Here is a 15,898-nt window from a genome sequence, read left to right as displayed (position 1 = left end):
TGAGTTTTGTAAAAATAGGGCCTTGCTGATGAAAAATTTTGGGAATAGGTAATGGTGCTGGTTACACAACAGTGTAATTGTACTTAATGTCACTGAACTATACACTTTAAAATGGTTAGAATGGGCCAGCTATGGTGGCTCATGCCTGTAATCCCAGCACTTCTGGAGGCTGAGGCGGGTGGATCACTTGAGGTCAGGAGTTCAAGACCAGCCTGGCCAACATGGCGAAACCCCCTCTACTAAAAATACAAAAAAATTAGCTAGGCTACACACACCTGTAGTCCCATCCATTTGGGAGCTAAGGCAGGAGAATTGCTTGAACCTAGAAGGTGGAGGGTGCAGTGAGCCACAGTTGCGCCACTGCACTCCAGCCTGGGTGACAGAGTGAGACTGCATCTCAAAAAGTCAAAAAAAGGTTAGAATGGCAAATTTTATTTTATATATATTTTTTACTACAATTAAAACAAATTTGGAGCTAGTCACGGTGGTGGGGACCTGTAGTCCCAGCTACTTAGGAGACTGAGGTGGGAGGATTGCTTGAGCTCAAGAATGGAGACCAGGCTGGAGTGCAATGGCACAATCTCAGCTCATTGCAACCTCTGCCTCCCAGGTTCAGGCGATTCTTCTGCCTCAGCCTCCTGAGTAGCTGGGACTACAGGCGTGCACCACCACGCCTGGCTAATTTTGTATTTTTAGTAGAGACGGGGTTTCTCAGTGTTGTTCAGGCTGGTCTTGAACTCCCAACCTCAGGTGATCTGCCTGCCTCAGCCTCCAGAAGTGCTGGAATTATAGGCGTGCACCATCACACCTGGCCTGTTTTCTGGCTTCTGAAGGCAGGCACTTCAGATGATTAATGTGAGACCTTACTTATTTTCTAATTATAGTCATTTAATGGAATGAATTTCCCTATAAGCACTGTTTTAGCTGCATTGCATAAATTTAGATGTGTTTCATTTTTGTTCACTTCAGCATTTTATAGCTTCCCTTGAGTCTTGCCCTTTGATTTATGGGTTGTTAGAAGTGTGCTGTGTTAATAAGAGAACTTCCCCAATCTGGTAAAGAGCAATTACAAAAAAACCTAGAAATAATAAGACTGGATGCTAAAAACACAAGACTGTCTCTTCGCTCAGGTCCTATTCTCACCACTTCTATTAGACATTATATTGGAAGTTCTCACTAGTGCAAAAAGGCAAGAAAAATAATAGACATAGAGAGTTGAAAGGAAAAAAACAAAACTCTTCCTGTTGAGATACCTGATTACTTATACTCAAGTAATCTTTAAAAAATACAAACAGGAGGTGGGTGAGGAAAAGAGAGTCATGTTTTTCATTGAAAGCATAAAACTATATGTTTGTGTTTCTTTGATAAAAGTTAAAATTTACAAAGCTATAATTAACTTTAAAAAGTGGTCCGGACGTTTCAGTCCTAGATAAGATGAAGTAACCATATTTAATAGTCAAAAAAAACCTAGAGAGAATATGTGGAGTAGCTGTTTGAGAACTGTGAAAAATAAATACTAGTAGGTAGATTAGAAAGGAGACCAGAATTCAAAATACCAATGATCTAGCTCAAATAACTGTATAACATCAGATAAAGTAGAATTCCAAGCAAATAAAATTAGTAGGGATAAAAGAGAACATTACATAATGATGAAAGAGTGAATTCACCAAGAAGACATAAGAATCATAAATGTGCCGGGCGCGGTGGCTCAAGCCTATAATCCCAGCACTTTGGGAGGCCGAGGCGGGTGGATCACGAGGTCAAGAGATCGAGACCATCCTGGTCAACATGGTGAAACCCCGTCTCTACTAAAAAATACAAAAAACTAGCTGGGCGTGGTGGTGCGTGCCTGTAATCCCAGCTACTTAGGAGGCTAAGGCAGGAGAATTGCCTGAGCCCAGGAGGCGGAGGTTGCGGTGAGCCGAGATCGCGCCATTGCACTCCAGCCTGGGTAACAAGAGCGGAACTCCGTCTCAAAAAAAAAAAAAAAAAAAGACTCATAAATGTGTATGCACCCCAAAACAGGGTTTCAAAATATGTGAAGCAAAAACTGACAGATCTGAAGAGAAAAATAGACAAATACACAATTGTAGTTGGAAACTTCAAAATTCCTCACAGTAACAGAACTAGTAGACAAACTAATAAAGATATAGATGGCTTGAGCAATATTATTAGCCAACTCAAGTCCAGTATGTTCTCTGACAGTAATGGAACTAAACTGCTAATCTAAACTAGAAATCAATAATAGAAAAAATGTCCAAATACTTGGAAATTAATCAGCATACTCTAAATAATGCATAGGCAAAACAGGAAGTTTCAAGTAAAATTAGAAAATATTTTGAACTGATCAAAAATGAAAATACAGCATATCAAAACATAAGGACTGCAGCTAAAGCAGTGCTCATATATGTATTTATATCTTTAAATGCTTATTTTAGAAAAAAAGTCCTCAAATCAGTGATCTTAATTTCTACCTTAAGAAGCTAGAAAAAGAAGAGCCAAATAAAAGTAAGGCGAATAGGGGAAGAAAAGGAATAATAAAAACAAGTATAAATACAAAAATAATAAATGAAGTCAGTGAAATTAAAATTAGCCTGTTTGAACTAAGAGTTGAGCTATCATTCAACTCAGCAATCCCATTACTGGTTATATGCCCATAGGAAAATAAATCATTCTGCCAAAAGGACACATGCAGCTGTGTGTTCATCACAGCACAATTCACAAGAGCAAAGACATAGAAGCAACTCAAATACCTATTAACGGTGGACTGGATAAAGAAAATATGGTACATATACACCATGGAATACTGCACAGCCATTAAAAAAGAATGAAATCACATTTTTGCAGCATCATGTATGCAGCTCAAGGCAATTATCCTAAGCAAATTAACACAGAAACAGAAAACCAAATACCATATGTTCCCACTTGTAAATGGAAGATAAACAATGGGCACACATGGATATAAAGATGGAAACATAGACACTAGGGGATATATGAGGAGGCAGAGAAGGAGGGAAGCAAGGGTTGAAAAACTCTACCTATTGTGTTCTATGCTCACTTTCTGGGTAATAGGTTCAGTTGTACACCGAACCCCAACATCATCCAATACACCCTTGAAACAAACCTGCACATGTACCCCTGGAATCTAAAATAAAAGTTGAAAAAGAAAAATAGGGTCTTTGAAAGATGAATAAAATTGATAAACCTCTAGCAAAATTGACGAAAAAAGCCACAATTACTAATATTAGGAATAAAAGAGGTATTAATAGTATAACTACAGACTCCACAGACATTAAAAGAATAATATGAGAATACTATGAACAATACTCTCTATATATATTTGATAACTTAGAAGAAGTGGATTAATTCCACAAAACCCACAAAATACCAAAACTCACCCAAGATGAAATAGATGACATGCATAGGTATCTGGCAAAGAAATAGAATCCATAGTTAAAAGCCTTTTTAAAAAGTGGGATTGTGCCACTGCACTCCAGCCTGAGCAGTTGAGTGAGACTGCCTCAAAGAAATAAAAACCACAGTGAGATAACGTCTCATATCAGTCAGAATAGCTATTGTTGAAAAGTCAGTTTAAAAAAAAAAAAAAAAAAAACAGATGCTGGGAAGGTTGCAGAAAAAAGGGAAAAAACATGTACTGCTGGTGGGAATGTAAATTAGTTCAGCTACTGTGGAATGTAGTTTGATGACTTCTGTTCAATCCAACAATTCCATTATTGGGTATATACCCGAAGGAATGCAAATCATTCTACCATAAAGACTTATGTATCTGTATGTTCTTCACAGCACTATTCACAGTAGCAAAGACATAGCATCAACCTAAATGCCTGTTGATAGCAGACTGGATTAAGAAAATGTGGTACATATACACAATGGGTTACTATGTAACCATAAAAAAGGAGAAGGGTAATGTCCTTTGCAGCAACATGTAAGGAACTGGAGGCCATTATTCTAGGTAAACTAATGCAGGAACAGAAAACCAAATACCACTTCTCACTTTATGGAAGCTAAACATTGAGTATTATGTGCTGAAAGAAGGGAACAGTAGACAGGGCCTACTTAAGGATGGAGAGTAGGGGGAGGGTGAAGAAAACTACTTGTTGGCTACTATGCTGCCTTGGGTGACAAAATAATCTGTCCCAGTTTGTCGCAACAAATCCCATGGCATGCAATTTGTGTCTGTAACAAACCTGCACACGTCTTCCTGAAACTAAAATAAAAGTTAAAAAAAAAAAAAAAAAACCCTGTAGATTAATATCCCTCTGAAACATAAATGAAGATGTCCGTAACAAAGTGCCAGCAAAAAAAAGCCTGCTAGAACTAATAAATGACAGGAACAAGGTTAACATAAAAAAAGTTTGGTGGTTTTTTTAATTACCTTTCTGTTAATAATTTTTTGTGTAATTCCATTAGGGTCAGAGAACATACTTAGAAAGACTGATGATTCTTCTGTTATTGCATGGAATGTTCTATAAATGTCAGTTAGATCCAGTTGGTTGATGGTGTTTATATCTTTGCCAATTTTCTGTCTACTAGTTTTGTGATGGGGGAGACAGAAGTGTTAAAGTTGGTCGATGGTGTTTATATCTTTGCCGATTTTCTGTCTACTAGTTTTGTGATGGGGGAGACAGAAGTGTTAAAGTCTCTTAAAATTAAGGCCTTACATATTTTTTCTTCCATTTCTGTCAGTTTCTACTTCATGTATTTTGAAGCTCTCTTTTTGTTCTTCAATCCTACAACAAATGAAGCTGTCTTTTAAGGTATATACACAAAATTATTTCACTTGATAAATTAATTCAGTTCAGCTTTCTCTTGATTAGTGTTTGAATGGTATGTATGCTTTTCCAACGTTTTCCGTATAACACACCTAAGATATGTTTCAAGTTAGTACATTGAGATCATGGTTTTTCTCTTTTTTTCTCCTCATGCTGTCTCTGTGTTTTCATTACTGTGATTAAACCATTTGCATTTATTATACTTGCAAGTACACTTCAGAGGTAGAGGCTCCCTTTTTTACCCATCCCGGGCTAATGAAATGAAGGCTCTACTTTTGGCTTGACACCCTGAGAATACTGGGGCCAAAATTGCCCTTGTGAAGGCTTGTGAAGTAAAACTCTAGGAGAGTCAAGCCTAGAAGTCCTCAGGCTGTTGTCTCCCTTCTACCAAGTACTCAGCTCCTAGAGCAGAGATTTCATTCTGAGAGAACCTTGCAATTATTTCCATCCCCAGCTTTAGAGACTTGACTCAGAGATTTTTTATGGCAGGGAGAAGTAGACCAATAATTTTTAATCTCTTCTGAATGCAGCTTAATTGGCAAGATAGTGTGTAGAATTTCAAAGCTAAGGGCACTCTGAAAAACAGTGGTAGTTGTTGGAGAGGACTATAGGGAAGACCAGAATAAGACAGCTAAGAAAAGCTGTACTGTAGCAAGCAGAAATATCAGACAGACTTCAAACTATTTCTTCAAATGAGCCACAGTTTTTTGCTTGGTGGGTTGGTTGGTTTTGAGACAGTCTCGCTCTGTTGCCTAGGCTGCAGTGCAGCGGTATGATCTTGGCTTACTGCAACCTCTGCCTCCTGGACTTGAGCAATTCTCCTGCCTCAGCATCCCGATTAGCTGGGACCACAGGTACACACCACTATGCCCAGCTAATTTTGGTATTTTTAATAGAGATAGGGTTTTGTCTTGTTGGCCAGGCTGGTCTTGAACTCTTGGTCTCAAGTGATCCACTTACCTCAGCTTTCCAAAGTGCTGTTATTACAGGTCTGAGCCATTGCACCCAGCCTGAGCCACAATTTGATTTCGATTAATTTGTAGAATATACATCCAGGGCATTTTTTTTTAAAAAGTAGAGCAGTTAGTAGAGTTTAACACCTGGGTGTGATAAGAGAAAGAGAGCCTAGAATATCACTGTAAATCCGGGGTGACTGTGGACATACCCAAAAATAATACCTCTCTGTGGATCCAACGCTTAGCATTGTGGAGGTTGGGAAAGTGGAGAAATAGACTTAACTGGAACGATTCATCTAGTCACTGAAAACTAAGCAAGAAACAGTAAGAAGCACCAAGAAAAAGGGAGGTAGAGGAAAGGAACAGTAACTGGATTTGCTATACTTGTATTATAAAAAAATGTTAGTGTCTAGCAAAAAATTATGAGACATGCAGAGAAAAAAAGTATGATCCTTGCAACCAGAAAAAAAGCAGACCGTATAAACTGCCTGTGTGAGAGAGACCACATGTCAGATTTAACAGAAAATACTTCAAAATAGCCATCCCAAGTATGTTCACAGAACTAGAGGAAAAACATAATTAAAGAAGTAGAATTGGGTATGGTGACAATTTTGCATATAATAGAGAATATCAAGAATATAAAAATTATGAAAAAGAACCAATTAGAAATTCTGGAATTGAAAAATATAATTAACCAAAAATTCACTATCAGTGCTCTTCTTCATTGGCAGAAGATAGATTTCGTGAATTTGAACATAGATCAATAAGAAATTATGCAGACTGAGGAATAGAGATAAGATAATAATGAGCAGAGCTTCAGCAAAACATAGGACACCATCCCACATACCATTAAGCGCTGAAGAGTAAAGGGAGTACTGGAAGGAGAGGAGAAAGAGAAAGAAGATAACAGAAAACTAGATGGCAATGGAAAAAACACTCAATTAATGGCAGAAGACTTCACATGCAAATGAATGATTGTTTGAGATAGCAATGAAAAAAACATTCAAATGATGGCAGAAGACTTCCCATGCAAATTAATGATGGTTTGATTTAGAAGTTTTTAGTTTGCAATAGTGTGAAAGTGATTAACGCATTCAGTAGAAACCATGCTTAAAGTACCCCTACAACCACTCTGTTTTTCACTTTTAATGTGATACTCAATAATTCATATGAGGTACTTAACGCTTTATTTAAAAATAGATTTTGCATTAGGTTATTTTACCCAACTGTGTAAGCTAGTATCAGTGTTTTGAGCACTTTGAAGGTAAACTATAATGTTTAGGAAACTAGGTATATTAAATGCATTTTTAACTTCAATATTTTTAACAGTGAGCTTATTGTATATAATTCCATAAGTCCTTAAGTTGGAGCATCTTTATTTACTGAAAATCTTTTTTTTTGAAATGGAGTCTTGCTCTGTTACCCAGGCTGGAGTACAATGGTACAGTTAAAAATCTTTTTCTAAGAAAAATGTAGCAATTTAAACATACAGTAAAAATGCTAAAAGTTTAAAAAAGCAAATCTCTAAAGTAGTAAGAAAATAACCCACTCAGAATGGAACCACTGTAAGATTAACAGCTAACTTCTTATGAGAAGCAGTGGAGGCCGGAAGGCAGTGGGAGAACATATTCAAATTGTTCAAAGGACAGGGGGAAGAAAATGTCAACCAAAAATCTCATGTCCAACAATGCCGTCTTTTTTAAATGAAGGCAAAATAAAGACTCCTAGATAAAAATGAAAATTTGTTGCTAGCTGACCCACTTTACAAGGACCATTGAAGGAATTTCTTCACGCTGAAAGCAAATGACCCTAGATGGTAATTTGAATGTACACAAAAAAAGAGTATCAGAGCCGGGTGCGGTGGCTCAATCCTGTAATCCCAGCACTTTGGGAGGCCGAGGCAGGTGGATCACGAGGTCAAGAGATCGAGACCATCCTGGTCAACATGGTGAAACCCTGTCTCTACTAAAAAAATACAAAAAAGTTAGCTGGGCATGGTGGCGCGTGTCTGTAATCCCAGCTACTCAGGAGGCTGAGGCAGGAGAATTGCCTGAACCCAGGAGGCGGAGGTTGCAGTGAGCCGAGATCGCGCCATTGCACTCCAGCCTGGGTAACGAGCGAAACTCCGTCTCAAAAAAAAAAAAAAGAGTATCAGAAAAGGTAATTATATAATTACTTTTAAAAAGTAAGTTAACATTTTTTATTTTCTCTTATTATAAGTATATTAAAAAGCAAGCTATTTTATATGTATATATACGTATGTAATGCTGATCCCATAACAAAGATATGTAATAAATGTGTAATATATTTGCCAATAACTGCACCAAAAAAAAGGTAGTAGGAGAAAAGCTTTATTGGGCTAAGGAAATGACTGCAGATGGGAAAGTAGTAATCATGATCACATGTTGTGTTTGTTATCATGACCAGATAGGCTCTGTGTAACAACACTACTACAAATCGGTCAGGGAATTGAGATATGTAGTAGTAATGTTTTTGTATATCACAAGAATTAAGCTAGTATAGATCTGAAGCTGGTTCATTCTAAAACCTTGAGCAACTACTAAAAACAGAAATAAAAAAATATAGTAAAAAATCATTTTAAACATGCAAATGCCACATTAGAAAATAATGCAGAAGTAAGTACTAAAGGAATAGTAGAGGAACAAAGCAGACATGGGACATAGAATGGCAGGTTTGAATCTATGCAAATAATATTAAATGTAATGAAATGAATGGATTGAAATCAAAAGACAGAGATTGTCAGACTAAGTTTATAAACAGCATCGTCCAACTATATGCTAGCTAAAGGAGACATAATTGTCATTCAAAGAAAAATAGGTTGAAAGTTAAAGAATGGAAATAATATCATGTAAACAGTAACCACAGAAAACAAGAGTGGTTTTATTCGTATCCAACAAATAGACTTTATAACAAAAAGTGTTACTAGAGACATTTTATAAGGATAAAAGGGTCATTTCATTGGGATGCTGTAACAGTTATGCTACCTATGCTTAATAACAGAATACCAAAATACATGAAGCAAAAACAGAAATGAACAAAAAGACAAATTCAACATTAGTAGTTGGAAACTTCAGTATACCACTTTTAATAATGTATAGAACAGGACGGGCACAGTGACTCACACCTGTAATCCCAGCATTTTGCGAGGCCAAAGTAGGCAGATCACTTAAGTCAGGCGTCCCCAAACTACGGCCCACGGACCGCATGTGGCCCCCTGAGGCCATTTATCCGGCCCCCTGCCGCACTTCAGGAAGGGGCACCTCTTTCATTGGTGGTCAGTGAGAGGAGCACAGTATGTGGCGGCCCTCCAGCGGTCTGAGGGACAGTGAACTGGCCCCCTGTGTAAAAAGTTTGGGGACGCCTGACTTAAGTGTTTGAGACTGGCCTTGGCGATCGGAAAAACCCTCTACTAAAAATACAAAAATTAGCCAGGCATGGTGGTGTACTTCTATAATCTCAGGTACTTGAGAGGCTGAGGCAAGAGAAATCACTGGAACCCAGGAGGCAGAGGTTGCAGTGAGCCAAGCTCATGCCACTGCCTTCCAGTCTGGGCAACAGAGCGTGACTCTGTATCAAAAAAAAATTTTTTTTTAAAATAATAATGTATAGAATAATTAAAAGGTCAACAAGTAAATAGATACTGTAAACCGACTAGACCCAACTGACATCTATAGCACACTCCACCCAGCAACAGTAGAGTATACATTCTTCTCAAGTACACATGGAACATTCTCCAGTACAGACCACATGCTAGGCCGTAAAACAAACCTCAGTAGATTTATTATTTATTTTTTTTGAGACTGAGTTCCACCCTCACTCTTGTTGCCAGGCTGGAGTGCAACGGCGTGATCTCAGCTCACTTCAACCTCCACCTCCCGGCTTAAAGCAGTTCTCCTACCTTAGCTTCCCGAATTTCTGAAATTACAGGCACCTGCCACCACAGTCAGCTAATTTTGTATTCTTAGTAGAGACGGGGTTTCACTATGTTAGCCAGGCTGGTTTCAAACCCCTGACCTCAGGTAATCCACCGACCTTGGCCTCCCAAAGTCCTGGGATTATAGGCATGAGTCACCACTCCAGGCCAGTAGATTTTAATAGGTCAAAGAAAAAAAGTGCAGATTGTGTTCTGAGACCATATGGAATGAAGTTAGAAATCAAAAGCAGGAGAGGCTGGGCACGGTGGCTCAAGCCTGTAATCCCAGCACTTTGGGAGGCCGAGGTGGGTAGATCACGAGGTCAAGAGATCGAGACCATCCTGGTCAACGTGGTGAAACCCCATCTCTACTAAAAATACAAAAAAATTAGCTGGGTATGGTGGCTCGTGCCTGTAATCCCAGCTACTCAGGAGGCTGAGGCAAGAGAATTGCCTGAACCCAGGAGGCGGAGGTTGTAGTGAGCCGAGATTGCGCCATTGCATTCCAGCCTGGTTAACAAGAGCAAAACTCCGTCTCAAAAAAAAAAAAAAAGAAAAGAAATCAAAAGCAGGAAAAAATTTGAGAAACTCACAAATATGTGGCAGTTAAACAACACATTCCTAAATAATCAACAGATCAAAAATGAAATCAGAAAATGTTCTAGAGTGGGTGGGGCATGGTAGCTCGCTCCTTTAATTTAACCAGCACATTGGAAGGCCAAGGCAGGAGGATCCCTTGAGCCCAGAAGTCTGAGAACAGCCTGAGCAACAAAGTGAAACCCTGTCCCTATTGTTTTAAATTTATTTTAAAAAAGAAAATGTTCTATGGTAAATAAAAATGAATATACAACATTACAAAAACTCATGGGATATAGTTATAGCAGTTCTTAGAGGTAAAGTTATAGCTGTAAATGCTTATATTAAGGAAGAAGATCTCAAATGAATGACTTCATCCCTCCACCTTAAGACACTAAAAAAAGAATAAACCAAACCTAAAGGGGACTTAAGGAAGGAAATAATAAAGATTATAAAGGAATATTATGAAAACTTTTATGGCAATACAATTGTCATATGTTAAATGTCAGAAGCAATAGACAATCTGAATAGATCTATATCAAGTAATAAGATTAGTAATTTAAAAACTCCCCTCAAAGAAAAGCCCAGGCTCAGACAGCTTTACAGTGAATTCTACCAAACATTTAAAGAACTAATACCAATTCTTTACAGACTCTTCCAAAAAGCAGGAAAGGAGGAAACTGTTGTTCCCATCTCATTTTATGTGGCTGGTATTTACCCTGATAATAAAAGACAAGGGAGTCACAAGAAAACTACAAACAAATATCTTATGAGTATAGATGTAAAAGTCCTCAACAAAATACTAGCAAACTGAATCTCACAACATATTTAAACAAAAAAAAAAAAAAAAAAAAAAAAAAACGAATTATGTCTCATGACCAACTGGGATTTTTTTTCAGGTTTGCAAGGCTAGTTCAATTAATTAATGCAATATATAAATAGAATAATTTTTAAATTACATGATTATATCAATAGATGCGAAAAAAGCGTTTGACTCATTGAATACCCTTTAGTGATAACACTGTAGCAAACTAGGAACAGAGAAGACTTTTCTTAACCTGTTCATAGCTAACATCATAATCAGTGGTAAAAGATTGGGAATTTCCCCCTCTAAGACCAGGAACAAGACAAAGATATCTGCTCTTGCCATTTCTGTTTAATGTTGCACTGGAGACTCTAGGTAAGGAAGATAGGCAAGGTAAATAAAAGGCATCTAGTTTAGAAAGAAAGAGATAAGACTCTTTTCAGATGTCATGGTCTTATACATGTTGAGCATCCCAAACCAGAAATGTAAAATTTTAAATGCTCCAAAATGCAAATTGTTTTGAGCACCAACATGACACTCAAAGAAAATGCTCGTTAGATTTCAGGTTTTTGGATTAGGAATGCTCATCTGATAACGTGTAATGCAAATATTCTAAAATTCAAAATATTTTTAGCCCCAAACGTTTTTTTTTTTTTTTTTCTAGAGACAGTCTTGCTCTGTCACTCAGTTTGGAGTACAGTGGCATGCTGTTTGCTCACTGAAACCTCCACCTTCTGGTTTCAAATGATTCTCACGCCTCAGCCTCCCCAGTAGCTGGGGTTACAGGCATGTACCACCATGCCAAACTAATTTTTTTTATATATATTTTTTGTAGATTAGTTTGTGGGGGCGGGGTGGGGGGGGCGGTAATCTATCCCCGTTGGCCAGACTGATCTCAAACTCTTGACCTCAAGTGATCCACCTGCCTCGGCCTCCCAGAGTGCTGGGATTACAAGCATGAGCCACCATGCCTGGCCCCCAAGCATTTTGGATAAGAGATACTCAACCTGTGTATAGAAAATCCTAAGGAATTCATTTAAAATGTATAGAATTAATAAATAAGTTGAGCAAGATTACAGAATATAAAACGAATACAATCACTGCACTCCAGCCTGGGGGCAACAAGAGTGAGTCCCAGTCTCAAAAGAAAAATGAAAAGAATTTTATTCACAGTGGCATTAAAAGAATAAGTTTAACAAAGAAAAAGTTATGCTCTGAAAACTTAAAACATTGCTGAAATTAAAGACAAATAAATGGGAAAATACCCCATGTTCATGGATCAGAAGATTCAGTATTGTAAAGACAGCAGTATTCTCCAAACTAATATGTAAATTCACTGTAGTTCCTATCAGAATCCTAGCTGACTTTGTAAAGATTGACAGTCTGATTCTGAGATTAATATGGATTTGCAAGAGACTCAGAATAGCCAAATCAGTACTGAAAAAGGACAAAGTAAGAGGACTCAGCCTCTTGACTCCCAAAACTTACTGCAAAGCAGCAGTAATTAAGTCATGGTGGTACTGGCACAAGGACATGTAAATCAGTGGAATAGAGTGAGTCCAGATATAAACCCATTTGTGTTCAACTGATTTTCAGCAAGGTTGCCAAGATCTTTCAGTAGTGAAAGAATACTCTTTTTAACAGATGGTGCTGGGACAACTGGATAGCTACATGCAAAAGAACGAAGTGGGACCATATACAAAAAATAACTCAAAATGGATTAAAGACCTAAAACTTTAAAACTCCTTAAAAAAAAAAACACGAGTAAATCTGCATGACTTTGTATTTGGCAAGAATTTGTAGATATGATACCAAAAGCATAAACAGCAAAAGGAAAACACTGAACTTCATAAAAATTGAAAACTTCTGTGCTTCAAAGGATGCCATCATATAAGACAACTCACAGAATGAGAGAAAATATTTGCAAACCATTTCCTTGGTAAACAGCACATATCTAGAATATATAAAGAACTCTGACAACTTAGTAACAAAAAGAAAACCCAGTGGGCAGAACTCCACATGGACCCCAAGGAAGATACACAGATGTCCGGTAAGCACATGAAGATGCTCAACATCATTAATTATCAAGGAAACGCAAATCCAAACTACAATGAGATACCATTTCACATCCACTAGGATGGCTAGAATCGAAGTTGGATAATGACAAGCGTTGGTGAAGATGTGGAGAAATCAGAATCCCCATATACTCTTTTTTTTTTTAAGATGGTGTCTCACTCACACCCAGGCTGAACTGCAGTGCTGTGATCTTGGCTTACCACAGCGTCTGCCTCTTAGGTTCAACTATTCTCCTGCCTCAGCTTCCTGGGCAACTGGGATTACAGGCACCTGCCACCGCACCCAGCTAAATTTTTTGTATTTTAAAGATGTAATAGGGTCAGGATTTCACCATATTGGCCAGGCTGGTCTCGAACTCCTGACCTCAAGTAATCCACGCATGTTGACCTCCCAAAGTGCTAGGCTTACAGACATGAGCCACCTCTTCCAGCCTCCTAATACACTCTCAATGGGAGTATAAAAGTGTGGCTGCTTTGGAAAACAGTCTGACAGTTTCTCAAATGATTAAATACAGAGTTACCATATTACCCAACAATTCCCCTAACCATATTAGCCAGCAATTCCCCTCGTATACAATTACCCAACAAACTGAAAACATGCATCTCACAAAAACATAAAACACGTGGCTGTTTATAGCAGCATTATTCATAATAGCCAGAAACTGGATACAACTTGTGTCCATTAACCATAGATAATCAAAATGTGGAATATGTAATGGAATATTTTTTCAGCAATAAATGTAAATGAGGCATGATACATGGTAGAACATTATGCTACATAAAGTGAGTCCCAAAAGTTCACATATGATTCTATTCATTTGAAAGTCTTGGATAGGGAAGTTTATAGACAAAATATAGATTAGTGGTTGCTTAGGGCTGGCAGGAAGTTGGAGTATATTCTCCTAGATTTGTCTATTGGGAACCTCCTCAAGTTGACATGAGCTTTGACATACCCTTAGTAATCTTTGATAACTTCCTTGCTATCTGGTCAGATATTCCAGGGAGACATTTACTGCCTGAGACATGGAATCAGCCATTTCTCTAAGGACCCATGAGTTTATAGTTTTTTGGGGTGAGAAATGGAATTTAGAAGCCATTCTGGGTGCTAGTCATTACTGGAGATTAAGTACATTATCATTTCATATTGATGATGCTTTTAATTCAGAACTGAAGACTATAAATTCAAATTGCAACTTTTTCTTTTAACCATTTATAATGAATAGATGTAGGCATTTTATATAGCAAAATCAGATAGCAATTTTATAATATAAATTTATTCATTCACTTATTTCACTTTGTTGTATGGACCTGGAGAGCTTGTTTGGAGGTTCTAGTCGGGGAGTACAGCTACTCATATACCCTTGACCGAAGACCAGTCCTCCTCTATCGGGGATGGTCATCCTCTTCCACCGAGTGCGCAGCTTCGGGAAGGACACACATGGAGCAGTGAGGGAGGAAGGGGACACCCGCCTAGCCAGCCACATCAGCCACATCAACCCTGGCAATCAATGGGGTGACAGAAATGGGATGTGAGGGCGATCGCAGCCAGATCACCCTCACATCCTATTTCACTGTGTTGTTTGTTATGTGAAATACTGGACAGGATCAAAAGAGAAATTAGATACCATAAAATGTTTTCACCAAGTACTTTTGCTTTATCTGCTCTAAGCTTTTAACAACTTGCCTTTCTGCCCCTTCTTCACCATACATTCTTTACATGTTTTCAGCTCTAATAAATTCAACAGAATAAAATTTATCAGTGACGTTTTCTCTGAACTGCAGGGCAGAGTAGGCAATTTCTTTTTTTTTTTTTTTTTTTTTTGAGATGGAGTTTCGCTCTTGTTACCCAGGCTGGAGTGCAATGGTGCGATCTCGGCTCACCACAACCTCCGCCTCCTGGGTTCAGGCAATTCTCCTGCCTCAGCCTCCTGAGTAGCTGGGATTATAGGCACGCGCCACCATGCCCAGCTAATTTTTTGTATTTTTAGTAGAGACGGGGTTTCACCATGTTGACCAGGATGGTCTCGATCTCTTGACCTCGTGATCCACCCGCCTCAGCCTCCCAAAGTGCTGGGATTACAGGCTTGAGCCACCGCGCCCGGCTGGGCAATTTCTTGTATAAGTTTATGCGTGGATATTCTTCTCAGGAATTTTAAACTCAGTATATCCAAAATTGAAACATTTCTTTCCCCCTTCACCAGCTTCTATCAGAACCAGCTCTTCTTTCATCTTGTTTGGTGAAAACAAAGTTAGAGATATAACCATCCGACTTTCCTCTTCTAGCTACTGTTCCACCCAGCCTTAATACAAAATCATACCTAGGTGGTTTTCCATCCTAAATATTTCTCAAATGCATTTTCTTTATCCTCACTGCTGCCACCAAGACAATCTTTTTCAAATGCAGATAGGACTCTTCTACTCCCATGTGGCTACCCATACTTATTGAAAGAGATTGTAGGTCTGAAGGTTAGTATAAACGTAAGTGGTCTTGAACTAAATAATTTTCTGAGCCCCAGTTTTCTCATCCGTAAAATCAGGGTATTATCATCTACCCTCATGTAAGATAGCAAATCTAAAGCCCCTGGTGTTATATCTGGTACATAGTAGATAATTAGCCAATACAGACAAGTTTTTGCATAAATTTCCACCTGGATATTCCTTTACAGGCATCTTAAACCTATATGCCTCACTCTTTAACCTTTTCTGTCCTTGATTGGTTTTAATTAGAATATAAGCCGCGATTGAGTGATCTCAGTTTA

The 15,898-nt window shown here is 38.2% G+C and overlaps 1 protein-coding gene and 1 long non-coding RNA gene across 9 annotated transcripts in view; both read left to right on the top strand.

The window, feature by feature from the left end:
• The window catches only part of ZBTB44 (zinc finger and BTB domain containing 44), an 86,017-nt gene that overhangs the window by 34,214 nt on the left and 35,905 nt on the right, over nt 1–15,898 (top strand). The window lies entirely within an intron of this gene.
• LOC141584844 (uncharacterized) overlaps nt 1–15,898 on the top strand; it is a 27,902-nt gene that overhangs the window by 11,007 nt on the left and 997 nt on the right. Inside the window, exon 1 of the long non-coding RNA XR_012518058.1 lies at nt 1–15,898. This exon is cut by the window's left edge and continues 11,007 nt beyond it. This is a non-coding gene — a long non-coding RNA (uncharacterized LOC141584844).

The sequence above is a fragment of the Saimiri boliviensis genome, chromosome 6 (genome assembly GCF_048565385.1).
Source record: "Saimiri boliviensis isolate mSaiBol1 chromosome 6, mSaiBol1.pri, whole genome shotgun sequence".
Classification (NCBI taxonomy): Eukaryota; Metazoa; Chordata; class Mammalia; order Primates; family Cebidae; genus Saimiri; species Saimiri boliviensis.
This window is presented reverse-complemented; position numbering and strand designations above follow the sequence as displayed.